At 47.0% G+C, this 23,869-nt stretch overlaps 1 protein-coding gene across 9 annotated transcripts in view; it reads right to left on the reverse strand.

Annotated features, from left to right (window-relative positions):
- Positions 1–23,869, reverse strand: part of NDST2 (N-deacetylase and N-sulfotransferase 2) — a 240,805-nt gene that overhangs the window by 168,284 nt on the left and 48,652 nt on the right. For all 9 annotated transcript variants that reach the window (XM_050960095.1, XM_050960088.1, XM_050960085.1 and 6 more), the window contains one exon: positions 15,558–15,637. The gene's annotated coding sequence lies outside the window, so the exon portion shown is untranslated. The remainder of the gene's footprint in view (positions 1–15,557; positions 15,638–23,869) is intronic.

The raw sequence follows: 23,869 nt of genomic DNA on the forward strand, positions 1-23,869 counted from the left end.
TAGGTAAGACACAGACTGTAGAAAAAGGTGTCCTGTGATGCCAGCGAAGTGAGAAGAGGAAACACTCTCCATCAGGCCAGGAAGACACACCCTTCACCACAAGCAAAAATAACGGGGGGGGGGGGGGGGGGCGCAGTTTAAACAGAGGTTGAAGCCTTGAGTAAGATTTGTACTAGGAGTGAGTGGGAGACATGTAGCTGCAGAGGGTATTAATTCCAAAAGATTCCTCCTTGAAAATTACAGAGCCTAAAACTAAGGTTACATGTTTCCCACTATGGATGACAATGACAAATGATAAAAACCAGGTGCCATTAGATGGAGGGGAGCCACAATGGAAACTGGAGAGATGCCTCATCTCCAGGTGCTGGACTGGCAGGCATTACTCCACTCTTTCCGGACTTAGCCCGAGGTACTCTGCGTCTCCTCTCCTCATTATGTTATCCATGCACAGCCAATTACTGGCTTTTTGCATTCAGACCCACCACCTGTGACTCAGAAGAGAAAACACTACAAGAATCCTGTTTTAAAACTGATTTTATGCATGGATGATATTTAAGTCTATGGTTTTGTCACAGAGGTTGCAGAAGTAACAGAAGAGCTCCGTGACTTCAGCCCTGGCGCCTAGGAGCTGCAGGGTCCCACCGCCTCCCACAGCAGCAGGGAGCTATAAGGTACCCCCACCGCCTGAGGCAGTGGGCCCCCAAGCTCTCAGCCGCCATGGGCAGGTACCCTGCAGCTCCTTACCAGCTGCCATGGCAGAGGGACCCCCACAGCTCTCCGGCCACCGCCATGGGGCAGGGGGACTCCCCTGCAGCTCCCCATTGCCACGGTGGTGGTGACAGGGGAACCTCCCGCAGCTCCCCTCTGCTGCTGGTGACAGGGGGACCCTGGAGCTCTGAGCCCCCATGGGTGTTGGGGGCCACAGAGCTCCTAGCTAACCTCACGCTGCCCTGTCCCTTCCCATTTTATCATGGATATTTTTAGTAAAAGTCAGGGACAGGTCATGGGCTTCCGTGAATTTTTCTTTATTGCCATGACCTGTCCGTGACTTATACTAAAAAACACCCATCAAAAAACTTAGCTCTAATGATATTCTGTTGACAGCCCAAAATCTGCCAGGATCAGATCTTTCCTTGCATGACAGGGCTGGCTGCTTTGGCAGGAACTCTCTAAGGAACTATTACCACCAGACACTAGAAGCAGATGTGCTTTTGATTTCTGATTTCCAAAATTAGAGATTACATGCTTTGGCACAGATTTACTCTGTGGGCCTGCAGGAGACAGCCTGAATGAATATGGAAGGGATGCATGAGGAGTGAATGACTGAAAGATTTGGAACTCTGTGAGGAGGAACAGAAGCAGTCACTAATTATAGAGGCCCAGAAGAAAGTAAGTGGGGGGATGGGGTCTATGCATTCCAACGTGACAGTGCCCATTCCCAGATGCCTCAGGGGAATGTACAAGAAAGCACAAAGTGGGCAATTATGGAATAATCTGTTTCTAAGAGCAGTTTCTTTCTCAATGCCTCTGAGTTTGGCTCATGGTCTGCTGCATGAGGGTTTAACATCAGGGGTCTCAAACTCAAATGAGCACGAGGGCCACATGAGGACTAGTGCATTGGCCTGACCGCCGCATCACTGACATCCCTCCTCGCTGCCCCTGGCCCCGCCCCCACTCCACCCCTTCCATGAGGCCCCGCCCCTGCCCCGTCTCTTCTCCACCTCCTCCTCTGAGCGTGCGGCTGCCTGCTCCTCCCACCTCCCTCCTGGAAAGTGCTAAGCACCACCAACAGTAATGCACCTCACTCAAAGGACAAAACACACACTTAGGCCATGGCTACACTGGCGCTTTACAGCGCTGCAACTTTCACGCTCAAGGGTGTGAAAAAACACCCCCCTGAGCGCTGCAAGATACAGCGCTGTAAAGCCTCAGTGTAATCAGTGCCACAACGCTGGGAGCATGGCTCCCAGCACTGCAAGCTACACCTGTAAGGGATGTGGTTTACGTGCAGCGCTGGGAGAGAGCTCCGACCACACAGGCGCTCCGACCACACTCACACTTCAAAGCGCTGCCGCGGCAGCGCTTTGAAATGTCAAGTGTAGCCATGTCCCTAGTTAGATTTACTTCTGTTAAAGCCCCACCACCACCACCACCACTGCACTGGGCTGCACCACCACTCCACCCCTTCTCTGCCTCTTCCAGGGGTGGCAGGTTTGTAGAAATTTTGGTGGTGCCCAGAACCTGCCCCCCATAAACTCCACCTCCACCTGCCTAAGGGTCTGGGGTGCAGGCTCTGGGATGGAGTTTGGGTGCTGGGTGCAGGCTCCAGGCTGGGGCACGGGGTGCAGGCTCTGGGATGGAGTTTGGGGACAGGAGGGGGTGCAGGGATGAGGGCTGTGGGGCTGGGGATGAGGGGTTTGGGGCATTGGAGAGGCTCAGAACTAGGACAGAAGGGAAGGGGAAGGGCAGTCTGCCCTGGCCCTAGTGAGAGTGGGCACTAGGACCCTGAGGCAGCAGGTGATGCAGGAAGCCAGTGGAACAGAGTCAGCCTGAGCTGCAGGATCCGGGCAGTGAAGGGGCAGCAAGTGAGCCCGGGGAACACTCGGGGGAGATGCGTGGGGGTGGCAGGCGGGGCCGGGGGAGAGAGCTAGCCCTAAACATTGGGGAGCAGCGAGCAGGGAGCTTAACTACCGCATAAAATAAATCGGGGGGGGGGCAGCATGGGGAGTTTGGCAGGACGCAGGGAAGAGCTCCGTGGGCCGCGTGTTTGAGACCCCTGGTTTACATCCTCTCCAAACTTTGTAGTATTATGTTTATTTTTTTTATCCTTTGTAATGTAACTGTGGATGTTTCTCGTATCCATATAAAATGTCCAGTCCTTTCCTGGATCCTACCAAGATCTGGGCCTCAGTGGTATCTTGTGGCAATAAGTAGGCTAACTGTGTGTAGTGTAAAAGAGGGATTCTTGTTAGTTTTAAATTTGCTGCCCTTCAGTTTAAGTGTCTGTTCCTTTGTTCTTGCACCAAGATAGAACGTAAACAGGAGTTTCTGATTTACCTCCTGTGACGCATAACCAGAAAGGGTGAAGCATCCTGCAGGATAAATGATCTAAATTCAGCCCTTAAAGATATATTGGTAAAGGTTAACATGTAGTCAAACAGTCCCTGTCTATGCTGTATACTGTTAATTCAGAGATCAAAGGAACAACTTAACATTTAAATGAACTGTAAACATAGTGATATCACTGTATTCATCTCTCTTTGAAACATACAGCAAATCATCTGTGAATGGTGGAAAATGGGCAATTGCCTTATGTTAATCTGTGTGAATAATTACCAGCGGGGCTTAGGAAATGAGCATCTATTGTTCACTGAGGGACTCCCAGCTGTCAAAGAAGGCCTGAAACTGTATAAAGAATGGCTTGGGTCCTGATCCTGTCATCTCAGATCTGCTTGAGGTTTCATGCAGAGGAAGCCTAAGCCACAAGGACTGAGATCCCAGTTCTGACTGGATCGCAGCGAGTGAGGCACTTGCCTTGGGCATGGAAAGCCGAGGGGCGCAGAAAAAGTCTTCCCTGCCGGAAGGAAAGCTGCGGCTCTCCCAGCTGCTGCTGCCTCTATGGCAACAAGAGACACTGGCTGGCTGAGGGCGAGCAGCCGGCTGCAGCACCTCAGGAGGGGGAGGCACACATGTGCTTCGCAGCTCTCCCCTCCCCCGGCACCCACCTGCAGGAGACGAGACAGGATCATCGGCAGTGGGCCTCACTCACCTGAGCAGCTGCTGGGGCTTCGGTGAGTGTTTGACCCTGTGATCTGCTCCCCACCACCACTCCTGCAAACTGGGCAAGGGGCAGCCCCATCCCCCATCCCCAGTGAGGCTATGCCAAGGGGCAGCATGGGAGGAAGGAAGCCACATGTGATGGTAGTCCCCTCCCAGCCAGCACCCACCACCCCCTCCCAGAGCCCACACCCCCTCTCCGGCCCCCAAAGTCGGTCCCAGAGCCTGCACCCAGCTGTCCACACTCCCTCTCAGAGCCTGCATCACTCCACCCATCCTGCACCCCACTCTGTGCCCACAGGATCGGTGCAAGGATATTGCACCCTCGGCAAAACTTCCACCTTGCGCCTCCTCATCCCCACCCCTCCCCCTGGAGCATCCCTTATTATAAACTTTCAAAAATGAATAATGTGGCATTGTTCATTAGAATTAATTCATGTTCGGCTTGAAAATGTATTAATTTCATTATTTAGTCTACATATTTAATGAAAATAAAAGAATAACCTAACAGGGGGAGGGATAGCTCAGTGGTTTGAGCATTGGCCTGCTAAACCCAGGGTTGCGAGCTCAATCTTTGAGGGGGCCACTTAGGGATCTAGGGCAAAAATTGGTCCTGCTAGTGAAGGCAGGGGGCTGGACTTGATGATCTTCAAGGTCCCTTCCAGTTCTAGGAGATTGGTATATCTCCAATTATTATTATTATTATTAGGGTGTGGGGCTGGCTGTGGGCAGGGGGTACAGCAGGGGCTGGCTGGAGACAGGGGGTGTGGGACTAGCTGGTTTCAGGCAGGGGAGTGCGGCAGGGGCTGGCTGGCTTCGGGCAGAGGAGTGCAGCAGGGGCTGGCTGGAGACAGGGGTGTGGGGCTGGCTTCCGGCAGGGGGGTGCGGCAGGGGTTGGCTGGAGGCAGGGGGTGTGGGGCTAGCTGGCTTCAGACAGGGCAGAGCAGGGGAGTGGGGCTAGTTGGCTTCAGGCAGGGGGTGCAGCAGGGGCTGGCTAGAGACAGCGGGTGTGGGGATGGCATGGGGGTTTCTGGCAGGAGAGGGAGAAGGTGAAAGGAGACGAGTAGTGGGTGGGGGACTGACTAGGAGGGATGCAGCAAGACAGCCGGGGGCTAGGGGGTGAAGAGGGGTGTGATTGTGGGGCTGAGCGGGGAGTGGGAGGGGCAGGGTCCTATTTTACTGCTGTGATCTGGTCACCCTATGCGTGCCGTTTCTCCCCACACACACCTTCCTTTTTGGCCCACAGCTGTTTGTGGGGGGAGGGCACTGGGGAAGGAGGATTTGTTTCCGCGGGATGGGTGGCGCTGGGGGGGGGAGATTGTTTCCGTGGGGCCGTGTGTGTGTGTGTGTTTGTTTCATGGGGGGCTGGGCTGCGATGGGGGGGCACAATTTTATATTCTTGCCTCAGGCACAAAAATAGTTACTTACGGCTCTGCTGGATTGCCCTGAAATATAAACATTGGACTATAACCTATGGACTTTTTCTGAAAGAGCTCTTTGCATCTACAAAGCTCTCCATCTCTGCTATGAATCTGAATCTCAATGAATTGAACTTAATGTCAGTATTTATACTGATCTTTTAACCAATGTGCTCTCTCTTTTCCTTTTTAATAAATTTTAGTTTAGTTAATAAGAATTGACTGTGGCGTGTATTTCGGTAAGATCTGGAATATTCATTAACCTGGGAGGTAATGTGTCCAATCCTTTGAGATTGGTAGAACTTTTTTATATGATGAATAAGATTTTCATTAATCCTCATTATATTTGACTTGGGTGTCTAGGTGGAGGCCTGAGGCTGGGTTACTTTAAGGCAGGGTGGGCAAACTTTTTAGCTGAGAGCCACATCTAGGAATAGAAATTGTATAGTGGGCCATGAATGCTCACCAAATTGGGGTTGGGGTGCGGGAGGGGGTGAGGGCTCTGGGGTGGGGCCAGAAATGAGGAGTTCAGGGTGTGGGAGACGGCTCCAGGCTGGGGAGTGCAGGCTCTGGCTGGGGGTGCAGGCTCTGGAGTGTGGCTGGGGATGAGAGGTTTGGGGTTGCAGGACGGTGCTCCGGGCTGGGATTGAGGGGTTTGGAGGGCAGGAGGGGGATCAGGGCTAGAGCAGGGGGCTGAGGCATGGGGGGGGGGAGGCTCAGAGGCTTACTTCAAGTGGCTCCCAGAAGCAGTGGCATGTCCTTTCTACGGCTCCTATGCAGAGGCACAGTCAGGTGACTCTGCACACTGCCCTGTCTGCAGGCACTGCCCCTGCAGCTTCCATTGGAGCACCGGAGGGGGCCACTGAAGCTCACAGGAGATGGAGTGGGGCCATGCTACAGCTTCCAGAAGCCACGTGGAGTGGCTCCCAACCCTGCTCCTCGGCTGGAGCAGTGCAAGCCCCAGACTGTGCTCCCCAGCAGGAGCTCGCAGGCTGGCTTAAAACGGCTTCTGGGCCAGATCCAGCCCACTGGCCGTAATTTGCCCATCCATGCCTTAAGGGAACTCTGTTGTTGACTTCTGAGTAACCAGTGAAGTATAACAGAAGCTGATTTGGGCTAGCTTGGTAAATTTAAGTATTGGAATATCCACCAGCTTTGGAATATCTATCTGCCCCATTCTTTGCAGCTCACCCTAACTGAGTGACCTCGGTGGCTCCCATGGGATTCCGGTTATATTTCATTATATTGTTCCTTATTTAATCTCTATCATACATTCTTTCAGCCACCTTTACTCTAAACAGTTTCAACTTTTCAATCTCTCTTCAGATGAAAATCTTTCCAGAACTCTATTAATTTTTGTCGACACCTACATATGAACCCCTCTATTTCTGCTGGGGTTTTTTAAACCAGGGGACCAAAATGGAATTCAGTACTGCTGGTGAGGGTATAGCCCTGAGTTATATTATGGCACGAACAGTATTCTCCAATACTGCCTTTCAAGAGAGTAAAGAGCAACAAAACTACACTATGGAACTTGTACAAAAAATTCCCACCACTTTGGCATTAGCCACAATGGGAGCCCTACCTCAGACTGCTTTTTGACTCAAGCAGCCATTTATAGCACTGTCAATTAACCCTGCTCTGAGGAAATCTAATAAACATGATGGTGTAAACAGCTGGAAGAACCACAGAGCCCTCCACACTAAAGCTTCCACTGGATTAGCTGTGTCAGTGGTAGCTTCAGTGGGGATTTTTTGGGAAAGTGCCCTACTGCAGATGGAACCAGAGACATCCGTAAAACAAATAAGTTAGGTTTTTACCTCACTTTCTGTGATACTGGGTGTGCTGCACTGTGATGCTTTCTTGGGGTATCCAGGATTGCGAGTCACTAGGTAACCTCCCAATTCAGTGGGAGAGAGAGAGAGAGATGCTTGTGCTTAACTATATGTCAGCTTCCTGATACCACCAGCCTATTTATCACCGAAACAATCTCCTCAGGGCCCTCCCAGCCCTTACTTTGCCTTGCAGTTTAACAATAGGTGCAGCCTAACCCCCCTAAAGTGTTCCCATGCAGTATCCAGTCCTTAACTGCTGGACACTCACCGAAATTACCTGGGAAGTTGTCCTCAAAGGAACAATACACATACCAGCTTGTCTGATTCAACTGAGGATGAGCTTCAATAGACCATCACAGCACTGAGGTATATTTATATTGAAAACAATCATAATGCTAAGATTTAAGAGCTAGTGAGGAAGGATAACAATGGAAACAGAAAACAAAAAGTGTACCATGCTTCTTATAGTATAAACTTAACTTTAACAGGCTAATCCCATGGCTAAAGCAGTTTCTCTCACCTAAAGCAATCTCCTAGCATCTCCAATCAACAGGGCTGGAATCCCTCTTTCATGAATGCAGAAAGCACTGTCCTTTTTGCTTTCCTCAGTGAAGAACAAAGAGGTGTCCTTTTGCCTCCTCCTTATGTCCCCAAAGTTCACTGTTTTGTCCCCCATGGTTGATTCCCTGGTGTGCTGGCTCCATGTTGCTTTCACAGCCTCATGTTGATATTGTATGCACATAAGCTTCCATTGTGTTGGCTTACAATGCCAATGCTTATTTTACATGTGAACCGAGGCAGATAGGAGAATATACATCCTTTGGTCAAAACCTGCTTGACAACCCTGCTTTGATTCAGACTTAAAAAAATATATATTTTCCAGTATATATACACAACTCCTCAAATATCCACATATACATCTCACAATTATTATGAGGATCATTATGACATAAGCTTTTATGAGAGACCTCACTTGACCCTCTTTGGATAAACACTATGAAAGCAATGTGTTAGGTGTAGTGAGTTTGTCAGGCCTGCCAGGAGTTACTGTAACAGTGAACCCTTTGCCAGTTGACACTGAGGCTTTCCTAGAGTCTGTCATGAGGTTCACTCATCACAGTGGCACCTTCTGCTGGCTATCCTGGGGATTAGCTCTGCCAGCCAGTGAGCCCTCTTCTGGTGGTGCCTCTCCCACCATCTCCTCCGCCTGCAGACCCACCTCAGTCCAAGTACCAGAATGTCCTCTTCATGAATCAGCCTCCGGCCGAGTCACCATCCATATTTCCCCCTTCTGGGAGTGGGTACCACTTTCCACCAGTCAAGCCACTCTCCCAGTGCTGACTGGGGTGGGAACCTTGGCCCTCTCACTGCTCTGGGTCCCAACCCAGGGACCCTGTAGATAGCAGCCTCCTGTTGTGACTCTTAACTTCTCCCAATGCTGCTCCATTTCCCTGGGCCACTTCCCCATGGCCCCAGCACCTTCTTCACCCTCACCTCAGCTCAGCTCCTTCAGCTGTCCTGTCCCAGCAGCCAGCCAAGAGCTCCCCGTCGCTCTGCCAGTCCCTGCCAGCAGCTGCTCTGTCCAAGGTGCTATAGTTCCTTCAGCCTGTTAAGAACACAGTCCTCACTCCTTGAGCTCCCAACAGCCACCAATGTGTTCTGCCCTGCAGCTCTTCTTATATGGGCCTGTGGGGCCCAGACTGGCTGCTCCCTGCAGCTCTTCTCTGATTGGCTGTGCCCCGCACAGCCTTTCTAGGCTGCTTGGAGGACTCACCTCCACTGCTCCACTCTGGGGCAGGACATGGTAGTACCAGGAGGCCTTCGCTAACCTCTCCAACTCATGTAGAATATTGTAACTGGCCCACTGCAATCCAGGCTGCCGGTGATGGTCCACGGCTTTAGGCTCCCCAAGGGAGCCCAAAGCAGCAGACCGTCGGTCACTGCAGCCTCGATGAGCGGCAGTGGCTGTGGGCTCCTTTCCATGCCCCATCACTGGCAAGCAGCCACAGGCTGCTGCCTACCGGTGACAGAGAGCAGGGGTGGAGAGATGAGCCCTCAGCCAGTCGGCTGAGAGGAGCAAGCGGAGAGGCAGAGAGAAGTCCTGGGCCAGCAGGCCTAGAGGAGCACGGGGGAGGGGCCAGAGAGGAGAGAGGCCACAGCATAAGTGAAGTGGAGCGCCAGGCCAGGCCAGTGGGGCCCTTGCTGAGCGTGGGCCTGCCGCCATTATAAACCTGATACTGTCTGGGCTGGGCTGGGGCCCGGGGACCTCTCCCTGCCAAGGCAGGTCCAGGGCTGAGGGAGAGGCATCTCTCCCCGCCACAGCCCTGAGTGCCTGCATGGCGCTTAATAGGCTGCTGCGCAGCTTAGAGGGAACTTAGACTATGATATCTAGAAAGAAGCAAAAGGTTGTCTTTAGTCCATCCTTTGAATTCCAGTAGGAATGCCCACTGGAAGGGTTATTTTAAGGCCTGGCATTGATGGGTTGTTTTTTTTCTGAACAGTCCTACTCAGGATACTTGGGTTGCGGGGGGGGGGGGGGGGGAGGGAATTCAAGCAAATGGAAATCATTTGTTGTAAAGATATAAAAAGTACATGACATATGCTTATTCTGGCTTCTTGGCCCTCTGAATAATCTCATGAGTTTAACTATGAGTTTGGTGAATATGGGAAAAGGAGGAAAGATCTTATATTCAAGCACAGGGTAGAAAACAGCAACTAATTATTACTTCCCTTGCCTTATAAATTATTATATGATATTCCAAACTGACAGAGACTCCTTGATGTACTTGCCCAAATTCATAGGTACAACTCCCAGAGAGATGCCCTTAAAAGGTAACCAAGCTACCACATGCGTTATAATCAAGATATAATTGTAGGTTAGTTAAGTACTCAGTCATTACCTGCAGGGGACTGAATTTTCTCCAAACATGCATACATTTTTAAAATAAGGCATCAATGAGACAAACAGAGTTAAGATGTTTCCAGTGTTGTAGCCATGTTGGTCCCAGGATACTAGAGAGACAAGGTGTGTGGACCAACTTCTGCTGACAAAAGAGACGAGCTTTTGAGCTACACCAAGCTCTTCTCAGGTGAACATTTATTTCCTTGTCAAGTATCAGAGGGGTAGCCGTGTTAGTCTGGATCTGTAAAAGCAGCAAAGAATCCTGTGGCACCTTATAGACTAACAGACGTTTTGGAGCATGAGCTTTCGTGGGTGAATGTCATGACATGCATCTGAGGAAGTGGGTATTCACCCACGAAAGCTCATGCTCCAAAACGTCTGTTAGTCTATAAGGTGCCACAGGATTCTTTGCTGCATTTATTTCCTTGGGCAGCTGACAATGATTTTCAGCTGCACAACATACTAGTGTAAATGAAACCCATCACATCCTACTGATTATGTACTGCTTAAGGGCCAACAATTGCATTGGTTAGCGCCAAACCCGGCTCGCTGTCAGGGGATTTCATACATTTATAACTACAATGTTCAAAATCACCATGGGGACCTGGTTCCCCATTCTCCAACAGTGCATCCCAGTCACTTCAAATATCAAACTTGCTTGAACACAAAAAGGTGGATGGAAGCCTACTTTGGAAAAAATGAACAATTATACAAGAAAATAACAAAGGCAGTTACCAGCTAGGTAGATATTTGGAACCATAATGGGTCATTGCAAGGGTGACACTTGTGCTCCTTATACTTGGCTTACATCAACTAATTACTAGCTGCCTTGCTGACAAATTAGCACCTGTCAATGTACCCCATGATTCCTGTATGTCCTCAGAAAATCTGTAACATTGTCTATTTGGCCCTAAACTTATGAAATACAGGCTCACTGATATTTCTTTGGTTTCTGAATAAACAAGGTTTGATGGAACTTGACAATAATAAAGGAGTATCACAAACCTCCCCTCCTGCTCTAAGTGCAGGGCACTTTTTTTTTTACCTTGCCTTCTCTAACAAAAACATAGCTGTTCTCCCCCCAAGTAGATGATGAGGGAACAAACATGTGACAAACATTAGTCACATTGTTTAATGCTCTACTGGAAAGAGCTCAGGTACCATGGTGATGGGTACAGTGTGAGAATCTGTATAAAACAGAATAGAATGTAATGGAACATATGATTGCCAGAACCTTCGTGCTCCTGAGTAAGGGACTGCATGCATCATCTTGATTAGCAAGGACAGCACCTCTTGGCACTAATACACCACAAAACATATTCAAGCTTCTTCTTTGTGAGATTTCTCCCCTCCTTTCTCCAGTTAAAGGGAAACTCTTCTCCTAGACAATCCAGGGGAAACTGAATAGCAAATTCCATTAACTTGAACTCTGAGACTGTAACTCAGCTACTATGAATCACTGACAGCTGGGAACAATCCCACCAGCTTTGGAGAAATGCTATACTCAATGCAGCAGCCGCCCCTTTCCACACCAGTCCACAAAAGCTAGCAAATCTGAAAAGGAATCACAAGGATGCTACTGCTCGCTAGAGAGGGAGGGGCGACCCTACTGAAAGAATCCAAGCAAAAGGAGGGCCTGCTTCAGGCAAGCTTCTGAGCAGAAAAGCACTTTATGTTCAACATCATTGTTTCTGAAATAGTCTGACCTGTGCACTGTGACCTAGGTTTCTGGTTTGAAAAGGGGGCTTAGCAAGCTTTCCTGTAGAGAACGGTTATATAATTACCAAGCCTCACCCAACCACCCCTCTGGTATGTGGAAGAAGTAGCGTACTCTTGTGCATCCATCAGTGTATGTATTCTGGTGCCTTACCAGCAGAATTCACACTCTCAGCAATAGAGATCAATAGGTTCCCTCAACCCACCAACACACAGTGGTCAAGAATGAAAGCATTAACAGGTAGATACTAAAGAGTAACAGCTGTCGGACATTAGCTTCTTTCCATCTCCAAAAATTATCTCCCTGAGTCACAAATGAAACATGGTTTGCAATAAGAAACTTTCCTGCTCCAGGCCCTAATGAAACCCTTCACTGGCTTCCTCTCCTGCATCCATTTCAAACTCTTCATCCTCCACTTCAGGGCCCTCTCCAATTCACTCTCCCTGAATCTCAGATCTCATTTACCTCTTACCCGCCCTGCCACACACTCCCTTTTCTCCTTAAGGTGAGGTTCTGAAAAGTGGCTAACTAAAAATAGCACCTGCATGACCAGCAGACCAGCTTCATGTGTGTATTCCAAGCCCTATCTGCTTGCTTTAGTGGTACTTTTCTGCCGTTAGCTATGAAAATCCAACACAGCTAAGAGAGGGGCACTGAATTCCTTTCTCCTCACACACCAGACTTGCTTGCTGAGGTCTAGTCAGTTACACAGATCTCACTGAAGGCACAGTTGTTGTTTTTTTTAATAATGGTGAGGAAGCATGATGAGGAAAGAAACCAGCTTGACTCTCTGATCTCAGGTTAACTCTGCAAGTTTAGAAAGGATATCTTTTCACTTGTCATCCAAGCACATCTGAGATGGAGTTAAGAAAGAATAAACATGGAATCACGGGTTCCCCTTTTTTTGCTGTCACTTTCAAGAGTACAACCACAAAAAGGTAAAGGTCCTCAATATCTTCCTCCCATTAGCACCTTTGTTCGCTCGTAGGTCCTGGTCTACACAAGAGACTTTAGAAAAGAAGTTCACACAGACTCTACCACCAATTCACCCGCACTGGTTGAAGCCTCATAACATTTAGTTGACAGTGACGAGAATGCCAGAAGCTGCCACAGCAGTGCATGCACTAAAACTCCCAGCAGTTCTACCACCGGTACAGCTAAACCAATAGTACCTCTGATGGGACATTTTCCCCATTTTTTCCCCATTATGAAGATTAGATCCAAGCCTTTTTTCAAGCCAACCCCTTACACACAGAACCACTGCCCCTACCTGTGCACCAATCACTCTTTGGTCCTCCAAATCATTTTTTGCAAACCCTTCTTTCATTGTCCCGCTCACAGCTGTTCCCCACATCCTCTAGAATGGAAACATTCCAACCACAAATGCCAAAGTGCTTTAATTTGTTCCCTACTGTTGTAAGAAATCTCTTTTTTGGGACTGTGACATATAGTTGTACCTACTTTACAAGTACTACAATATTTGGTTTAATGTTACTTTGTGAGGGAACTGCAGGTTTTCTATTTAAGAAGACTTCCTGGATTGGTGAGGGGAGGGGGGATTAAAGAATATTAAAAGATCTGGCTCTACTAGGAATGTCTGTGCATGCACAAAGATAGGAAGGGATTCTTTTTACAGCTAGCTCATACCATCCAAGACTTCAAAAGATATACTTTGAAGTTTAAAAAAATACCTTTAAAGTGACCAAAGATGCAAAAGGAGATTTAAAAATGCTATGCAGCTGGATACTGAATTCCATTAAATATTATTGTAAACTGGAATATACAATGGTTAACTGTACATTAGAGCACTGGTTCTCAAACTAGGGCCTCCGCTTGTTCAGGGAAAGCCCTTGGCAGGCCGGCCAGTTTGTTTACCTGCCGTGTCCACAGGTTCGGCCGAGCGCGGCTCCCAGTGGCTGCGGTTCGCCACTCCAGGCCAATGGGGGCTGCAGGAAGGATGGTCAGCACGTCGGCCCACACTGCTTCCTGCAGCCCCCATTGGCCTGGAGCAGCGAACCACAGCCAGTGAGAGCCGCGATCGGCCGAATCTGCGGACACGACAGGTAAACAAACCAGCCCAGCCTGCCAGGGGCCTTCCCTGAACAAGCAGCGGCCCTAGTTTGAGAACTACTGCATTAGAGAGAGGAATGATGCAACAGGTAAAATGTTAATAAGGCTTTCTGATATCTATATACAATCTTTTAGAAGCAGCAGGAACAAACTACACATGACATCAGTTCAAGAGCTAAAAGAGTGATCAGAGCACTGATTCTGAGAGCCAGACGGAACCACAGACAGACTGAGCTACGGTGAGAACAGCTTCTAAGTATGCATGGAAAACCTCTACCAACCTGTAACTGTTTAACAACTCTACTCTGAGATATTCATAACTTGCAAAAGGGTCAGAATACATTTAAATACAAGTTTCTCATGTTTTAAAAAATGCATTTTACTATAGCTTTACAGAAAACTATAATACTTGGAGTACTAAAATTTTTTTATTTAAAACTTTGGCTAAGAGGAAAAAAGATCAAAGGCAATAATAAACCACAGTGACAGGTTTACAGTTCAGTATACAACAACTCGTCAAGAACTAGAGGCGAAAGTTTCAGACTCCCTGGACTACACAGCACTTGCTTCCAATCGTAGAAGGTTCTGAGATATTGGACTTTACAATCACAATATTATTATGTAATGAAAAGTTATTTCAGGTAATTGTTTATACATTTCTAAAACAGTTATAATTTCTCTCCCCCTCCAAAACCTAAAGTGTTGCACTCATGGCACTAAGACAGACTGGCTTTTCAGGTGGAGGGATAGCACCAATGTTGTTTTTTTAAAAACTCAAACATTCAGAAAGCAGATTTTCTGTCAAGTATCAGGCACATACAGAACATGTGCTGGCATAAAGATTTCATTATCACTATTTTGGGATGATCTGCAACCATTACTTATGGCTTGGCCACTTGTGAGTAATGCAGCCAGCCCAAACACATGCCAATACATTCTTTACACCATAGCACATCATATATTCACTTTCATCCGGTTTTCTCTAAAGCACTGATAGTATTCCTCATATATGCATTTCGTCTGTGCGCAGCCAAGGCACAATCCTGTTTCACAATTATACAATGCCGTCGTGCTTTCAAACTTCTCTTTAGGATTAGTCCCTGCACTGGTTTAACCTACTTATTTTCAAAAAGATCTGTTGGAAAAACACTCTTCCACAGCAGCTCTACCCATCCCTCTGGTACCTCCCAATATTTCCTTGCCTGGAATGGAGACTTTACAGAAATCACAGCTCAGGAACTACCAGCGGCACCTTCTGCTAACATGGCAGTGGGAGTGACCCTCAGCTCCCACCTCATGCCTGTCCGCCCCGCCCCACTCCATCCCTTCACAAAAGCATATTACCTCTTTTCCTCTCAAGTAAAGCCATAAATATGTCTGCTTTGCTCGATAGCACCCAACTTCACACAGGTAAGCAGGTTTATGTAGAAACACACCACTTTTTGAAGCGCTCACCTCAGCCACAACCTGCAGTGATGGTCTTTGGTCAACAACTGTACAAATACCAGCAAGTTAGTATTGTAATTAATACTCATTTTCAGGTCAAAGTAATTTTTGTTGCCCTAAATCCAGCCTTCCTGCCCTGCATGTGAGAAGAGAAGCATGCTTACTTTTCAGTTTCCCCCTTCTGCAGTGCTGCAAAATGCCATGCCATCTACACTGAACCAAAATTTAACAGCACTTTGATGGTCGACACTTAAGATTTTATGAGCTGGTAGATTAGATTCTCTTCACTGAGAATTTAGTTACAGTTAAAGGTGACAGGTATGGCAAGTCTAAATTTATTAGTCCCTTGGAATGTAAATCTACATCAAAGAGGATGGAAGTTAAGCTCTTACCTTTTCAGCAGCACCTTTGTTCAGCAGCCAGCACACAGAGCAAAAACCGACAATGCTTGGCTTGCAATCACTCCCTGCAGCTGGAAAGAAAGGAAAATGGGTCTGGATTAGAGACTTGCAGGAGAGGAAGATCAGAGCATAAATAGGATGCTTCATTTCATAGGAGTTTCAAGATAATCGCAGACAATGTTCTGAGAACACTCACTTTTGGGGGCGGGGGACGGTGGGAGGAGTTCCCAAACAGGACTGAAATAGCCAACAAGGCACTGCACATCTGATTGTTCCTGGATGGGAGCCACTGAGTGTAGGTAAAGGCAATAACAATATGTAACACAGAGCATGCACCATTTCAAAATAAAACCAGGGAAGGGAATGAAAAAAACAGAGGGGTGTCTGGCTTGCCATGGTCTTTCCGGATCTGAAAGTCAAAGTCCAGAGGCCTCTTCATATGAAGGTAACAATCCTGAGAACTCTGAAGTACATTTCACAGAGAAACCTTTCTTCCGAATGTAGAGAAAACAGGCCCATCGGTTCATATGTCACAGCATTCTCTCTATCACGGTGCTCAGACTGCAGCTGTAGGTCATTACGTAGATAGTCTTGATGTATAGAAATGCAATGTACTACTAGAAACCAACCCTTTATTAATGCTGTTTGAAGTGTGAGGTACAGATTTTCTAGTCTTACATAGGAAAACCCCAGAACTGAGTCTTTTCCCAAATTCTTTGCATAATCTCCTCAAATTAATACCAGGGCTGCCTGAAAGTCAATGCCAGTCAGCCAGCCAATGATAACTTTTCCTTTCATAAGCCTGTAGCCAGCAATTCATGTAACTGTTCCACACAGAGCTCAGACTGGATTCTCCATCACAACCCTCATTTATCACAAGAGACAGTCAGTCATCTGTCAGTTTGCCCAGGAAAGCTGCAGCTCACTCTGCCTGGCAACATGAACACATTTCACCACTTCCCTTATCACACAAACCAAACACAGGAGTTCAGGGCCACGCTACCTTCTCTCAGCAGCAGATACACTGACCTTTTGGCTGCAATTTTGCCACATGCTTTGGGTCATTAGAGAAAAAAAACATCTCCCACATCTCTTATTGTTTTAAAAAGTTTTGCTATTATTCAGCTTGTCCAGTCCAGGGGTTCTCAAATTTTTTGGTGCGCTCAGAGTGCGGTCATCAACTCTTGCTGGTGGCCACGCTGACAATTTTTCCTAAAATACTTCATTAACTTTAAGAAAAACAAATAAATATGCACATATACATGTCCACATCATCGTAATTTATTTATGTAGGGTTTTTTTCAAACTCAGTAGTAAAAACAATTTACAGTGGTCTCTATTCTTTCCTGGACCGAAACAGAACAGAAACACAAATAAGGCACTTTGCATGTTTTTGTCTTTTGTTGTTGTTTCTTTTGCTTTTTTGATTACGCGCCCCCCACCCCCACCCCAAATCCACCTCCAAGACTTGCTAGCTGGTAAGTCTTCTGCTGTGAAAAGTGATATTTGTATGTTTGTTAATATCACTTTTCACAGCAGACTTACTCAGCCCCAGCAAGCCCTGAGAAAAATTAAGCCCTGGATGTGGAGGTGGGCAGGGAGGCAGAAGGGCCCAGGAACGATGGCACGGGTGGTGAGCCTGGGGCCAGAGCCTGGAACCAGAGCCTGCCACCGCATGGACAGAACCAAAAGCCTCATGGCCAAAGCCTGCCTCCTCTAACCCCAGGAAAGTGGATAATTCACCAGTTGCCTGCACCTCCAGCATTTGTCTCTCTGGAGGGGGGGCCCAACCGCTGCTGGCAGCCCTGCAAGAGGGACCACTGCTTTGCATCCCCAGCAATCACAGACCAGATGGCTGTGGCCGCAAGAAAAGGGGTGGCCGCATTTGAGAAACACTGGTCTAGTCACTTGCAGGTCTCCACAGGTGGACCATGTCAATGCTACCACTTATGTTGGCAAAATTTGTCACTCAGAGGTGTGAAAAAAAACATACACCCCAAGTGACATATGTTTCGCCAGCATGGCACTGTGCACACTACCACCTATGTCAGTGGTGGAGCTTCTCCCACCGCCATAGCTACCACTGCTCGTTGAGGTGATTTAATTATGTCAATGGGAGAGCTCTCTTCCATCGGCATGGAGCGCCTACGCAAGAGATCTTACAGCAGGCACAGCTGTACCGACGCAGCTGCGCCGCTGTAAGCACTCCAGTTTAGACATAGCCTCAGACAAGTCTAACACATATGGCAGCCAACAGCATGGGACCTCCCTTCACAGCATTTCCACAATTCACAGCTCCAAAAAGAGAAATAGTGAACCAGAGGTTACTGCATTAAATGGCTTCCTGGCACTGGGCCACTTTCACAAGCTCAGGAAAGAGCTTGTGGGTAGCACCAGTGGATGATATTAGGAGATTAAAAAGACAATGCTCAGGGAAGTCAGCCCAGAAGTCTATTCACTTTCCCTCTCCCGCCCCATATATCTATTTACAAAGTATCCGTATCCGACGAAGTGGGTATTCACTCACGAAAGCTCATGCTCCAAAACGTCTGTTAGTCTATAAGGTGCCACAGGACTCTTTGATGCTTTTAAAGTAAATGTGATTTAACAAGCTCTTTATTTTCCAATCAAATCTTTCAAAAGAAAGATAGACTCTCACAGGGCTGGGTCCAAAAGTAATTGGTCAGCAGATCAGTCAAATATTGTCAAAAAATATAATAAATGGTGAAATATTTTAAAGCGCAGATTTACTAGAACAGTAACAACAGTAACAAAAAAGAATAAGACCTTCTGGTTTCTAATAGGCTTAGCCTTAGACAGCTACTTATGCTTAATTACAAAACCAAAGTGTTTAGCTGAGTTACTTTAACTCAGAAAAATGTGTAACACAATAAAATTAAGGTCTCAGAAATGAAAGAATCACCGCTGACTACCTCAAGGCAATCTTGCTGGAATACCTGACAATATTTGACTTTAGTCAAACAATAGGCAGTCAGTTGATCAGTCAATTGACATTATTTGCCCAGTCAATTAATTAGTTTGCCAAACCTAATCTCATGTTAGGATCTATGTTCCCTCTAAACTGCGCAGTTGGGCAGCCACCCAGGAGCAATGCAAGTGTCATGCAGTTGATTAGCATCCGGCAGTGTGCGTTCAGGTGCCCCTCCTCCCTGCTGCTTTGCAGCCACGTAGCTGCTGCTCCCAGGACCCTCCTGCTGGCTGTGAAGCGCAGGGGTGGGGAGGGTGCTGTCAGGGTGCCCCCTCCCCCTGCCCTTGTACTCCATACCCACAGAGCAGGGGAGAGGGGACAGCCTGGCTCAGCACTCGAGCTGCTGCAGTCTGAGGTCTGAATGACTCAAGCCTCCAGGCAGTGAGTGCCTTTCTTAAAGAGACAGCACACAATCTGAGACTTCCCCAGCAGCCAGCTCACCTGGTCTCTCTCTCTCTCTCTCACACACACACACACACACACACACACACACCCCTCCACTCCCTGCTGCCCACGTACCTCATCTCTGCAGAGCGGAGGAGGGGAGACAGGACTCAGGACAGAGCAGGAGAGCGTTCAGTGAGTGCCTTAAAGAGACAGTACACGGTGGCTCAGAAACTTCCCCAGCAGCCAGCACACACTGTGTCTGTGTCGCACACACACACTCTGTGTCGCATACATGCATTGTCTCGGTGTTGAACACACACGCGTGCACACACACTGTCACACACACACACTGTCTCTTTCACACTCACCTACCAACACATACTTGTATTATTATTATTGTTACTTCTTGGTACGTCCTGCAATGCACATATATTCCTCTGTAGTTTTATTCTTTCAAAGTGTGTTATTTTAATGTTTTAACTGGTCCATGCATTTCATAATTTTTATTTCTCTTACACTTAAAATTAATTCTTTGAGTAGTGAGTTCTAAAATGCCTAATCTGTCCTGGCTGGAGTAATTATCCCTATGGTAACCTTTTAAACATATATCATATCTAGGTTTTTTGTTTCTACTGGTGACGCGCATCCGCACATACCTCGGTGCACATAATAAAATTTATTCCGCATATGGATGAAAAAAATTAGAGGGAACATTGGTTAAGATCTGAACATTTTCCCCTTCCCTCTATTTCCATTATCTCCCTGAACCAGGGCTTTGGAGCGGAGCCCGGAGCTGGAGCGCGGACCAGTAGGTTTTATGCCCGGAGCTGGAGCGGAGCAATTCAAAAATTTGATTGCTCCAAATCCCTGCCCTGGACCCAAACATCATGATGGATAAGCAATAACGTAGATTCACTAGAGAGGGAACGGGTGAGAGGCAGATAATTAAAAAGGAAGGAGACCAGCATGCCTTGATGTATCTCAGAAGCATAGAAATTAAGAGATGAAAGACTTATTAAATCATTTGTTTTATCCCCATGCAAAAGCTGGGTCTTTGGCTTTAGGATACATCTTGAGTGCTTTGTCCAGTCTAGTTTTAAATTTCTTCATCCAACTCTTCCTTTGGGGAGACTATTCCAAAAATTTAATAATTTTCAGGATCTCATTCCACTGTTCCTGGTTATGCCTCTTAGTACAAAACTGAATTAATTCATTTCCATCTTTCAAGAGTACTCCCCTCAAATATTTGCAGATTATCATTTTTCTCCACTACATGCTTTTAGTTATCACTTAGGGTTTGGCTACACTTGCAGCTGTACAGCTCTGGGAGTTAAAGCTGTCTTCGTACAGCTGTGCAGGGAAAGCGCTGCAGTGTGGCCATACTGACAGCTACCAGCGCTGCACAGCGGCACGCCACGGGAGGGGCGCTCTGCCGCTCACCAGTCCCACGGCTCCGGTGGACCTCTCACAGGCTTCCCTGCGGAAGGTCCGATGGTCCCGCGGCTCCGGTGGACCTCCCGCAGGCGTGCCTGCGGATGCTCCACCGGAGCCGCGGGACCAGTGGACCCTCCGCAGGCACGGCTTCAGGAGCTCCAGCGGAGCCGCCTGCTGCCCTCCCGGCAACCGGCAGAGTGCCCCCCGCAGCATGCCGCCCCAAGCACGCGCTTGGCGCGCTGTGGCCTGGAGCCAGCCCTGGCAGCATTTGCAGCGGTGTTGGGAGTGGTGCATTATGGGCAGCTATCCCAGCGTTCAAGTGGCTGCAACATGCTTTTCAAAAGAGGGGGGTGGGGTGGAGTGTGACAGGGAGCATGGGGGAGACAGAGAGAGTGGATTTTTGGAGCTGACACTGTCAGCACCCTCCCTTGCAAGTTCTAAGGACTTGAAGATACACAGCACAAACCTTCAATCATTTTAAAAGTTTCGACCCTTTCCCCCACCCCTCTCATATTCACTAAATGCAAATAGCCTTCAGACCAGATAAGTAGCTCCTCCAAAACGGATCCCCCCTCCCCAACTCCGGGCTGCTTCTCTCCTCAAGCAAACACTAGCTATGGACATTCCAAAGGAATCCCCCTGCCTGCCTCTGTTCGAGCAAACAGGAGCTGTCTTTGTTTTTTAGATAAGCAGCTCCGGGAGCCCCGAGTTCACAACAAAACAAAGAGAGGCATCACAACAAAACAAAGAGTGTTATCTTTACTTAAAAAGCATTATGGGAATGTTCCGGAGGTCAGTTACAGCGTAGTAAGATTAATCACTGTTTACACTGGCACCCCAGCACTGCAAGAGCAGCGCTATGGTCATTACTCCCCAGGCCGAGGTGGAGTACAACCAGCGCTGTAGCCAGGGAGATACAGCGCTGTATGTGCCTTGCCAGTGTGGACGGGGAGTAAGTTACAGTGCTGTAAAGCCACCACCAGCGCTGTAACTCTCCAGTGTAGCCAAGCCCTTAACCAATCTACCCATATTTACAATGGGTTCTTTGCTTGCATCATTCCTTTCCATCTTTAATCATTTGTCACTCCCTCCAATTTGTTTACATGTGTCTAGTAATGAGGTACGTGGTCCTCGACCCTACTGCAAATTAAGGCTACGTCCACACTGGCACTTTCGTCCCTAAAACTTTTGTGGCTCAGGGGTGTGAAAAAACACCCCGCTGAATGACAAAAGTTTTAGCAACAAAAAGCACTGGTGTGGACAGTGCTTCGCCGGTGGGAGCCATGCTCCCAGCAAGGAAGCTACCGCTCCTCATTGAGGATGGTTTTATTTTGTCACCAGGAGAGCTCTCTCCCGGCGATAAAGAGCAGCCACACAGCGTACCTTACAACAGCACAACTGCACTGGCATAGCCACGCCACTGTAAGATGCACTGTGTACATATAGCCTAAGTCTCAGACTTACAAAGTGAGGGACTATGACCTCACTTTTCTAGAACACATGCAGCTAGGGTGCCCAGACAGCAAATATTAAAAATCAGGACAGGGGATGGGGGATAATAGGAGCCTATATAAGAAAAAGGCCCAAAAATCAGGACCGTCCCTATAAAATTGGGACATCTGGTCACCCTACATGCAGCCCAAGGTCATATTGGCTTGTTTTTTGCTGCCATACTGCACTTGCAAGCATATTGATCTGCTGCCTGTTCTCGCTCCGAGATCTCTTTCAGCATTACTGCTTACCAAATGTGTCTCTCCCATTAAATATCAGCACTTCTGGTTATTTTGCTTCAACGTACTAGTGTCTGTCTGTTTAAAGAAGTATTTTATTTTGATATTTCCTATCCACATTTCTAAGCTCTTGTGTGTTATTTCTCTGGCCTCGCTGGGTTTGCTTCACAAACCACTCACTCTCTCAGTTTTGCATCACTTGCAAATTTCATTAAAAATCCAGATCTTTAATAAACCTAAAACCAACCTCTGTAACATCCCACAAGACAATGCCTCCATAAAATTCTGTACAATTCTGTTCAGTACTACTGAGTCATGTGCGTGTTTACCACTGAGCACCTGTTGAGGCCTTGTGACCTATTCTTTTCCTTTATGCAAAACCAGGATCACAATGGATAAGCTTGACACACCCAGAGTTTCCACTCTGAAGAGCCATTTGGGTACGTGACAGAGAACCTGTCGGTCTTAATATATTTATTAATTATGTGGAAGAGGGAATGAATCGGGAAGTAACATTTTGGAAGACAAAATTATTAGTTAAGTTAGTCAAGTCTAGAGAAGACTGAAGAATTTTAGGAGGTCCTAACAAAGGGAGGCAACTGGGTAGCTCGGTGGAAGATGAATACTGACAATAGGAAGGAAATGCACATTGGAGAGAAGAGCCTAGTGATGTGTTCTAAATGAATTGTAAGCACTCCAGAAATACTCATGCTGTATAGGTGTCACTGCAAACAGCTTATTGAAATCATTTACTCAATTATTTCAGCAGTAGTCAAAAAGCAAACAAGACATCGGGAAGAGGAAATACTGAAATTACATCAATTAATACTACGTCTTCATCTCAAATTGTGTCAGTTTTGGTCACCCCTTTGAAATAATATATAGCAAAAAAAGAAAGAAAAGTGATAAAGAGCAATGAACATTGTTAGAAGAACGGAAACACTTGCATGTGAAGAGAAATTACAGAGGTTAGGACTCATTTAGAGAAGGAGATTAATAAAGCCAGATAAAATAATGAAAGGTATAGCGAAAGTAAACTGAATGTTCTTATTTATTCTCACTAATAACAGGACACCCAATGAAATTAAAAGGCAACACATTTAAAGCAGAAGAAAGGAATCAGGGAAAATGATGCACAGCTTATGGAATTCACTGCCATAAAATATTAAGGCAATATTTTAGAACTCAAAACAAGGATTCGGTTTTTATCTGACTAATAAGACTATCCTGCACAGTTACAGTTATTAGGATGAACACTTATTAGAATAACAGACTTTATGCTCCAGAATATAATCAAGAAAGTTGGTTGTCTTGGATTAGGAAGATGCTTCCCCCATTGACTTTCAGTGAGATGTGTACCCTTAAGTCATTTAGGAGCTTTTGAAAGTCCCATCCACATTTACATAATTGTCCATTATGGAGATTGTACCTTTTCCTCCAAAATATCTGATCACTGGCCACTGTCAGAGACAGGATGCTGAGCTGGCCCTGTGGTCCAGTTCTTATTTTCCTATTCCATTTTTTGTGGGGGTTTAAAAAAAATTTTTTTACCATAACTGCAATTTAGGACTCAAACACAATAGAAAAAGATGCTGAATTTCACAAGAACAAGCAAAGAATGATGAGGTCAAAGAACTAAAGTGGTGGTTCAAAAGATGGAAATTATTCACAGATGTATTTGCATGCCTATATATGGGTTCTTCAAGCCACTGAGCAATAAATACATCAGGACCAAAAAAGCCAATGGGGATGAACAAGAAGGT

Source organism: Gopherus flavomarginatus, chromosome 6 (assembly GCF_025201925.1).
Source record: "Gopherus flavomarginatus isolate rGopFla2 chromosome 6, rGopFla2.mat.asm, whole genome shotgun sequence".
In the NCBI taxonomy this organism is placed as follows: domain Eukaryota; kingdom Metazoa; phylum Chordata; order Testudines; family Testudinidae; genus Gopherus; species Gopherus flavomarginatus.